Raw genomic sequence first — 9040 nt, forward strand, 5'->3', positions numbered from 1 at the left:
TGGCCTCGCGAAGGAGAAAGCATCGCTCAAGCTTAGGGGAGACTTAAATCAATGTTACATTCATGCCCCAATCATGAGCTCTCAAGAGAAATGATTATTCAAAAATTTTATGCTCGGCTTTCTGGTAACAATCGCACCATGCTTGATACTTCATGTGCTGGCTCTTTTGTGATGAAGACTATTGAATTCAAATGGGATTTATTGGAAAGAATTAAACGCAACTCTGAAGATTGGGACCTCGACAATGGTAAGGAGTCAGGTATGACACCTAGTTTTGATTGTGTTAAATCTTTTATGTATACCGATATTTTTACTAAATTTAGCACTAAATATGGACTTGACTCTGAGATAGTAGCTTCTTTCTGTGAATCTTTTGCTGCTTATGTTGATCTCCCCAAGGAGAAGTGGTTTAAATATTATCCTCCCATAGAAGTAAAGTAGATGCACCTGTTAAAGTTGAAGAAAAGACTATCACTTATAATGATCCTATTGTTCCTACTCCTTATGTTGAGAAACCACCTTTCTGTGTTAGGATAAAGGATCATGCTAAAGCTTCAATTATGGTTCGTAAAAGCAATATTGAAACATATACCCCTCCTGAGCAAGTTAAAGTTGAACCTAATATTGCTATTGTTAAAGATCTCTTGTCTGATAATATAGATGGGCATGTTATTTACTTCTGTAATGAAACTGCTAGAATTGCTAAACCCCGTGATAAAGATAAACCTAGACCTGTGGTAGGCATGCCTGTTATTTCTGTTAAAATAGGAGATCATTGTTATCATGGCTTATGTGATATGGGTGATAGTGCTAGTGCAATACCTATTAGCCTATATAGAGAAATTATGCATGATATTGCACCTGTTGAGTTAGAAGATATTGATGTCACAATTAAACTTGCCAATAGAGATACTATTTCACCAATGGGAACTGTTAGAGATGTTGAAGTCTTGTGTGGGAAAACTAAATATCCTGCTGATTTTCTTGTTCTTGGTTCCCCACAAGATAGCTTTTGTCCCATTATATTTGGTAGACCCTTCTTAAACACTGTTAATGCCACCATAGATTGCAAAAGCGATGTTGTTACTATCGGTTCAGATGATACGACTCATGAATTTAATTTTTCTAAATTCAGTAGACAACACCGAGTTCTGCACACATTCAACTCGATGACGTCGCTCGAACTGCGATCCAGCCGAGTGTTGAGGGAGAGTTTCGTCAGCACGATGGCGTGGTGACGATGATGATGTTCTACCGATGCAGGGCTTCGCCTAAGCACAACTACGATATGATCGAGGTGGATTATGGTGGAGGGGGGCACCGCACACGGCTAAGAGACGATCAACTTGATCAACTTGTGTCTAGAGGTGCCCCCTGCCCCTGTATATAAAGGAGTAAGGGGGGAGGCGGCTGGCCTAGGAGGAGGGCGCGCCAAGGGGGAGTCCTACTCCCACCGGGAGTAGGACTCCTCCTTTCCTTGTTGGAGTAGGAGTGAAGGAAAGAGGAGGAGAGGGAGAAGGAAAAGGGGGTTGCACCCCTTCTCCAATTCGGACCAGAGGGGGGGCGCAGGCCTCCTTCCTTTTGGCCTATCTCCTCTATTCCCGTATGGCCCAATAAGGACCATATACTCCCCGGCGAATTCCCGTAACTCTCCGGTACTCCGAAAAATACCCGAATCACTCGGAACCTTTCTGAAGTCCGAATATAGTCGTCCAATATATCAATCTTCACGTCTCGACCATTTTGAGACTCCTCGTCATGTCCCTGATCTCATCCGGGACTCCGAACTCCTTCGGTACATCAAAACATATAAACTCATAATATAACTGTCATTGTGGCGTTAAGCGTGCGGACCCTACGGGTTCGAGAACTATGTAGACATGACCGAGACACGTCTCTGGTCAATAACCAATAGCGGAACTTGGATGCTCATATTGGCTCCTACATGTTCTACGAAGATCTTTATCGGTCAGACCGCATAACAACATACGTTGTTCCCTTTGTCATCGGTATGTTACTTGCCCGAGATTCGATCGTCGGCGTCTCAATACCTAGTTCAATCTCGTTACCGGCAAGTCTCTTTACTCGTTCCGTAATACATCATCTCGCAACTAACTCATTAGTTGCAATGCTTAAAAGGCATAGGTGATGTGCATTACCGAGAGGGCCCAGAGATACCTCTCCGACAATCGGAGTGACAAATCCTAATCTCGAAATACGCCAACCCAACAAGTACCTTGGGAGACACCTGTAGAGCACCTTTATAATCACCCAGTTACATTGTGACGTTTGGTAGCACACAAAGTGTTCCTCCAGTAAACGGGAGTTGCATAATCTCATAGTCATAGGAACATGTATAAGTCATGAAGAAAGCAATAGCAACAAACTAAATGATCAAGTGCTAAGCTAACGGAATGGGTCAAGTCAATCACATCATTCTCCTAATGATGTGATCCCGTTAATCAAATGACAACTCATGTCTATGGTTAGGAAACATAACCATCTTTGATCAACAAGCTAGTCAAGTAGAGGCATACTAGTGACACTCTGTTTGTCTATGTATTCACACATGTATTATTTTCCGGTTAATACAGTTCTAGCATGAATAATAAACATTTATCATGATATAAGGAAATAAATAATAACTTTATTATTGCCTCTAGGGCATATTTCCTTCAGTGGGCCCCCTGGTGGCCCTCCGGTGACCCTCTTCTGCTATATGAAGTCTTTCGATGGGAAAAAATAACAAGCCATCTTCTCGGATGAAACTCTGCCGCCACGAGGCGGAACCTTGGGGGAACCAATCTAGGGCTCTAGCGAAGCTGTTCTGCCGGGGAAACTTCCCTCCCGGTGGGGGAAATCATCGCCATCGTCATCACCAACGCTCCTCTCATCGAGAGAGGGCAATCTCCATCAACATCTTCATCAGCACCATCTCCTCACAAAACCCTAGTTCATCTCTTGTATCCAATTCTTGTCTCCAAGTCTGGGATTGGTGCTAGTAGGTTGCCAGTAGTGTTAATTACTCATTGTAGTTGATGCTAGTTGGTTTAATTGGTGGAAGATCATATGTTCAGATCCTATATGCACATTAATACCCCTCTAATTATGAACATGTTTATGCTTTATGAGTAGTTACTTTTGTTCCTGAGGACATGGGAGAAGTCTTGCTATTAGTAGTCACTAGTCATCGACCCGTGCAACAGCACGGGCTAGTTATATACTTGGCAACATAGTAGTGTTTTTTCAAGTAAAACTTCCATTATATGGGATGTTTGCTCATGTCATCATATACCCAGCTAAATTTTCATTTGTTCAAAAGCTTGATGGTGTTATTTTGTTACCCCCATATAAGATGACTATTTTATTTGACATGTGCTGAAAGCTCATGCAGAAACGAAAATACAAAGAATTTTTCACATTGTTAACTCTCCTAAATAAATCGATGTGCGGAGCACAAAAGGGAAATCATCCAGAAAAGTTGTACACACGATTATGGCCTGGAATCAAATGGTCATTTGTCTACCAAATTATTCAACAATAATTACATGATATGGATAAAAGAGAAGAAAAATGAGCAGTTCCATACTTAATGTCAAAATATATTTACATTTGATTCTAGTGTAGGAACATGATTTGTAGGACAAAAGAGGCAGCAACACATGTACATTATAATAGAGGCTAGATAGTTTCTTCATGAACAAATATACCTAACTTTATCTAAGAAAATAGCACCCTTTGCGCCAAAGAATACTATTTTCATTCATTCTAAGTGACAGCGCCGCTTATACATGCTAGCAGTTTTTTTGACACAAACACCTGTGTCTAAGTCTGAAGAAGCTAAAACAAAAATGCTGACTAAGCTCTGCTCATAGACACATGGGCAGATTGCAGGAGAACCCCTTGCAGTTTTTCCAAGTGGAAGATGACATGTACATTAATGCACTGCTTTAATCTTGATAGACTCACCATGTTCCCGCTTTGTACCTTTTCATGCAAGCAGCGCAAGTTCACAGACATACATAAGATCAAAAACAATTTTCGAACCTTGTTGAATATGCCAACAAACTATTTTGTAATCCTTCTTCGGTATACTGCGCTAATGCGAGCCTCATATCCAAGATTTGAGCAGTCACCTAATTCACAGGTAAATAAAAAAAACGGGTGGGCAACGATCTGTGTTGGCAACAACTACAATTGAACTTACACAAATGGCATTTGTGTTTCGCAAAAAAATGGCATTTGTTAACTCGAACCCTACAGGGGGCTCATCTAAGATCATCGAGAGTGATGTCGGAGCCGAGTAGAGTACACAACAAACAATGAGGTGGAGTAATACTCGCTCTCCCAGCCAACGGAAGGTTAACCACTGCGCCACATAGCTGGGCCAAATCCGTTTTCTGCCAGCTGCCTCACATCAGGACGGGCGTTTACGGCTTGGTACATTGTACCTGGCAAAAAGCAAAGTTCGTTGAAGCAATATTGATTGATAATATCTATCTTAAGTAGCACGATACAGATAGTACCTTCAAATTAATCCATCGTAACTTAAACATGTCTTATATTCTTGAATGCATCCTCACCGATCAAACATGATGAACTTCAATAAAATTTAGTCATTGACGCCACGGAACAGAAACTGAACCTGAATAGTTTGCAGCACTTTGTTGACTCCTAAACATTGATTTTACTGCTAATTTGGTACTTATAGATGGAAAATTGTACCTGTCCAGGCACAATATATAGGAAAAGTGGAAAATAACTTGGTTGCATCAGCATAGTACATAGTACAATTAATACTGGAGTTAAAACTATCAATTTTGGCACACAATTTTAATTTGTACCTCCTGTCAGTGCCCCTTGGTTCGTATAAACAACCAATTTATGTTAAAATAACAGTATGGGGATTAACCACAGTAATAGATCAGAAGTCCTGATGAATAAATAATACACCATATTTCAAAGGAATTCATCAGTAAATCTACTCGTAGGCCCGTAGGAACTAATATTAGATAACAGAAAATCACTTTGCCAAATACCTGACCAGGAGAACAACGACCCATCGAACAGGAAATTATTCATGACCACGGCGTCTAGGGCCGCTGCAGTAGTGCATCGTGATATGAGATTGTTGGACTTGTCATACTCGTATAATAGTGCCGCTCACAATGTAACGTTACAACATGGGACCTCAGGCTACTGCAGGTAGTGCATCAACTTTAGATGACAGAGTCTAGGGCCTGTGCAAGCAGTTCATCGTGATCCAACTTTGTTGTCATAACCATGGCCGCATCACTCTGAAACATTATAATATGGGACCTTGGGTTACTCCACGTAGTTCATCTTGATCGGATGTTCAACTTCAAATCGAGGACGACATGCTTCGACCAAGATGCCGCGGTGAAGCCAATCCATCTGCTCACATGATCAAATGATCGTGCTTCTTCACCAAGGTTTTGACGTTGTCAATAGGACTATCCAGGTCACATAATGAAAGTCTGGGATTATGAAAGCAAAGATTGGGTGATATGTCCATCGATCCTTCCATTGAGAAGAAAGTACGCTTGTCTATGGAGCTTCTTTCTGTCTGAGTTGTGCTATGTATCAGAGGGTGGCTCGTGTGGGCTCATGGATGGTTGTATGAGGAGGAGCGGAAGGGAAGGTCTTGCAGGTGAGGAAGAGGATGCATCTCTGTTGCCTTGAGCGTCGGGCCAGAGAAGATGCATGTACAACTGCCTCACGTTGGAGATTATACATACAATCGTATCCTTTGAGGACTCTTTTTTTTTGCAGGTGTATCTTTTCAGGACTCTAAACTACAATTACCATGGGTTTGAGATCTGAAGGTTAAATTTAGATGTTAGATACATTTATAGTTTTTTTAAATCAAGATACATCTATAGCTGCCTCACGTTGGAGATTACGTACACATAAAATCATGTCCTTCTACTCTCTTTTTTGCAGATGTATATTTTTAGGACTCTAAACCCCACTTATTTCATCTGGACCGTAGGCTTGAGATCTGAAGGTTAAATTTACGTGATTAATGAGAATTAACGTGGAATCTCCATTGGTGCTTCCGATTAGTAAATATAAGATGTGAATTTGGTATTCGTTCGATATTTCGATGAGATGTATGTTGTCTCTCCTCTAGTGGTGTTATGTGAACGTCGACTACATGACACTTCACAATTATTTGGGCCTAGAGGAATGCATTGGGAAGTAATAAGTAGATGATGGGTTGCTAGAGTGACAGAAGCTTAAACCCTAGTTTATGCATTGCTTCGTAAGGGGCTGATTTGGATCCATATGTTTCATGCTATGGTTAGGTTTACCTTAATACTTTTGTTGTAGTTGCGGATGCTTGCAATAGAGGTTAATCATAAGTGGGATGCTTGTCCAAGTAAGGGCAGTACCCAAGCACCGGTCCACCCACATACCAAATTATCAAAGTACCGAACGCGAATCATATGAACGTGATGAAAACTAGCTTGACGATATTCCCATGTGTCCTCGGGAGCGCTTTTCTCTATATAAGAGTTTGTCCAAGCTTGTCCTTTGCTACAAAAAGGATTGGGCCACCTTGCTGCACTTTATTTACTTTTATTACTTGTTGCTCGTTACAAATTATCCTATCACAAAACTATCTGTTACCACTTGTTTCAATACTTGCAGAGAATACCTTGCTGGAAACCTCTTATCATTTCCTTCTGGTGCTCGTTGGGTTCGACACTCTTACTTATCGAAAGGACTACGATAGATCCTCGTTGGGTCATCAAGAGTTTTTCTGGCGCCGTTGCCGGGGAGTGAAGCGCCTTTGGTAGGTGGAATTTGGTAAGGAAAAATTTATATAGTGTGCTGAAATTTACTGTCACTTGTTACTATGGAAAGTAATCCTCTGAGGGGCTTGTTCGGGGTATCTTCACCCCGACCAGTAGAGCAAAGAGTTACTCCTCAACCTACTGAACCTATTGAAAATAAAAATGAAAATTAAAATGCTTGCTTTGAAGTTCCTTCAGGTATGATAGAAAAACTGCTAGCTAATCCTTTTCTAGGAGATGGAACAAAACATCCTGATGAACATTTGATATATGTGGATCAAGTTTTTGGATTATTTAAGCTTGCAGGTGTACCTGGAGATGTTGTTAAAAAGAAGGTCATCCCTTTATCTTTGAAGGGAGATGCATCGACATGGTATAGGCTATGTGATGATATGGGGTCTTGGAATTACAAACGTTTGAAATTGGAATTTCATGAGAAGTTTTATCCTATGCATCTTGTTCATCGTGATCGCAATTACATATATAATTTTTGGCCTCGCGAAGGAGAAAGCGTCTCTCAAGCTTGGGGGAGGCTTAAATCAATGTTATATTCATGCCCCAATCATGAGCTCTCAAGAAAAATGATTATTCAAAATTTCTATGCTCGGCTTTCTGATAACAATCGCACCATGCTTGATACTTCTTATGCTGGCTCTTTTATGATGAAGACTATTGAATTCAAATGGGATTTATTGGAAAGAATTAAACGCAACTCTAAAGATTGAGACCTCGACAAAGGTAAGGAGTCAGGTATAACACCTAGTTTTGATTGTGTTAAATCTTTTATGGATACCGATATTTTTCGTAAATTTAACACTAAATATGGACTTGACTCTGAGATAGTAGCTTCTTTCTGTGAATCTTTTGCTACTTATGTTGATCTCCCCAAGGAGAAATGGTTTAAATATCATCCTCCCATAGAAGTAAAAGTAGCTGCACCTATTAAAGTTGAAGAAAAGATTGTCACTTATAATGATCCAATTGTTCCTACTTCTTATGTTGAGAAACCACCTTTCCCTATTAGGATAAAGGATCATGCTAAACTTCAATTGTAGTTTGTCAAAGCAATATTAAAACATATATAGCTCCTGAGCAAGCTAAAGTTGAACCTAATATTGCTATTGTTAAAGATCTCTTGTCTGATAATATTGATGGGCATGTTATTTATTTCTATGATGAAACTGCTAGAATTGCTAAACCCTGTGCTAAAGATAAACCTAGACCTATGGTAGGCATGCCTGTTATTTCTGTTAAAATAGGAGATCATTGTTATCATGGCTTATGTGATATGGGTGCTAGTGCTAGTGCAATATCTATTAGCCTATATGGAGAAATTATGCATGATATTGCACCTGTTGAGTTAGAAGATATTGATGTCACAATTAAACTTGCCAATAGAGATACTGTTTCGCCAATGGGAATTGTTAGATATGTTGAAGTCTTGTGTGGGAAAACTAAATATCTTGCTGATTTTCTTGTTCTTGGTTCCCCACAAGATAGCTTTTGTCCCATTATATTTGGTAGACCCTTCTTAAACACTATTAATGCTACCATAAATTGCATAAGATATGTTGTTACTATCGGTTTAGATGATATGACTCATGAATTTAATTTCTCTAAATTTAGTAGACAACACTATGAAGAAGAATTACCTAGTAAGGATGAAATTATTGGTCTTGCTTCTATTGTCGTACCTCCTAGTGATCCTTTAGAACAATATTTGTTAGACCATGAAAATGATACATTTATGAATGAAAGAAGGGAATTAGATGAAGTATTCTTTAAGCAGGAACCTATTCTGAAAAAATACCTATTGAAATCCTAGGGGATCCTCCTCCACCCAAGGGTGATCCCGTGTTTGAGCTTAAACAGTTACCTGATACTCTTAAATATGCTTATCTTGATGACAAAAAGATATATCATGTTATTATTAGTGCTAACCTTTCAGAACATGCAGAAGAGAGATTATTGAAAACTCTGAAGAAGCACCGTGCTGCTATTGGGTATACGCTTGATGATCTTAAGGGCATTAGTCCCACTCTATGTCAACATAAAATTAATTTGGAAGAAGATGCTAAACCAGTTCGTGATCATCAACCCGACTGAATCCTAAAATGAAAGAATTGGTAAGAAAGGAGATACTAAAGCTCCTTGAGGCAGGTATAATTTATCCCGTTGCTGATAGTCAGTGGGTAAGCCCTGTCCATTGTGTTCCTGAG

Source organism: Triticum dicoccoides, chromosome 5A, assembly GCF_002162155.2.
Source record: "Triticum dicoccoides isolate Atlit2015 ecotype Zavitan chromosome 5A, WEW_v2.0, whole genome shotgun sequence".
Taxonomy (NCBI): Eukaryota; Viridiplantae; Streptophyta; class Magnoliopsida; order Poales; family Poaceae; genus Triticum; species Triticum dicoccoides.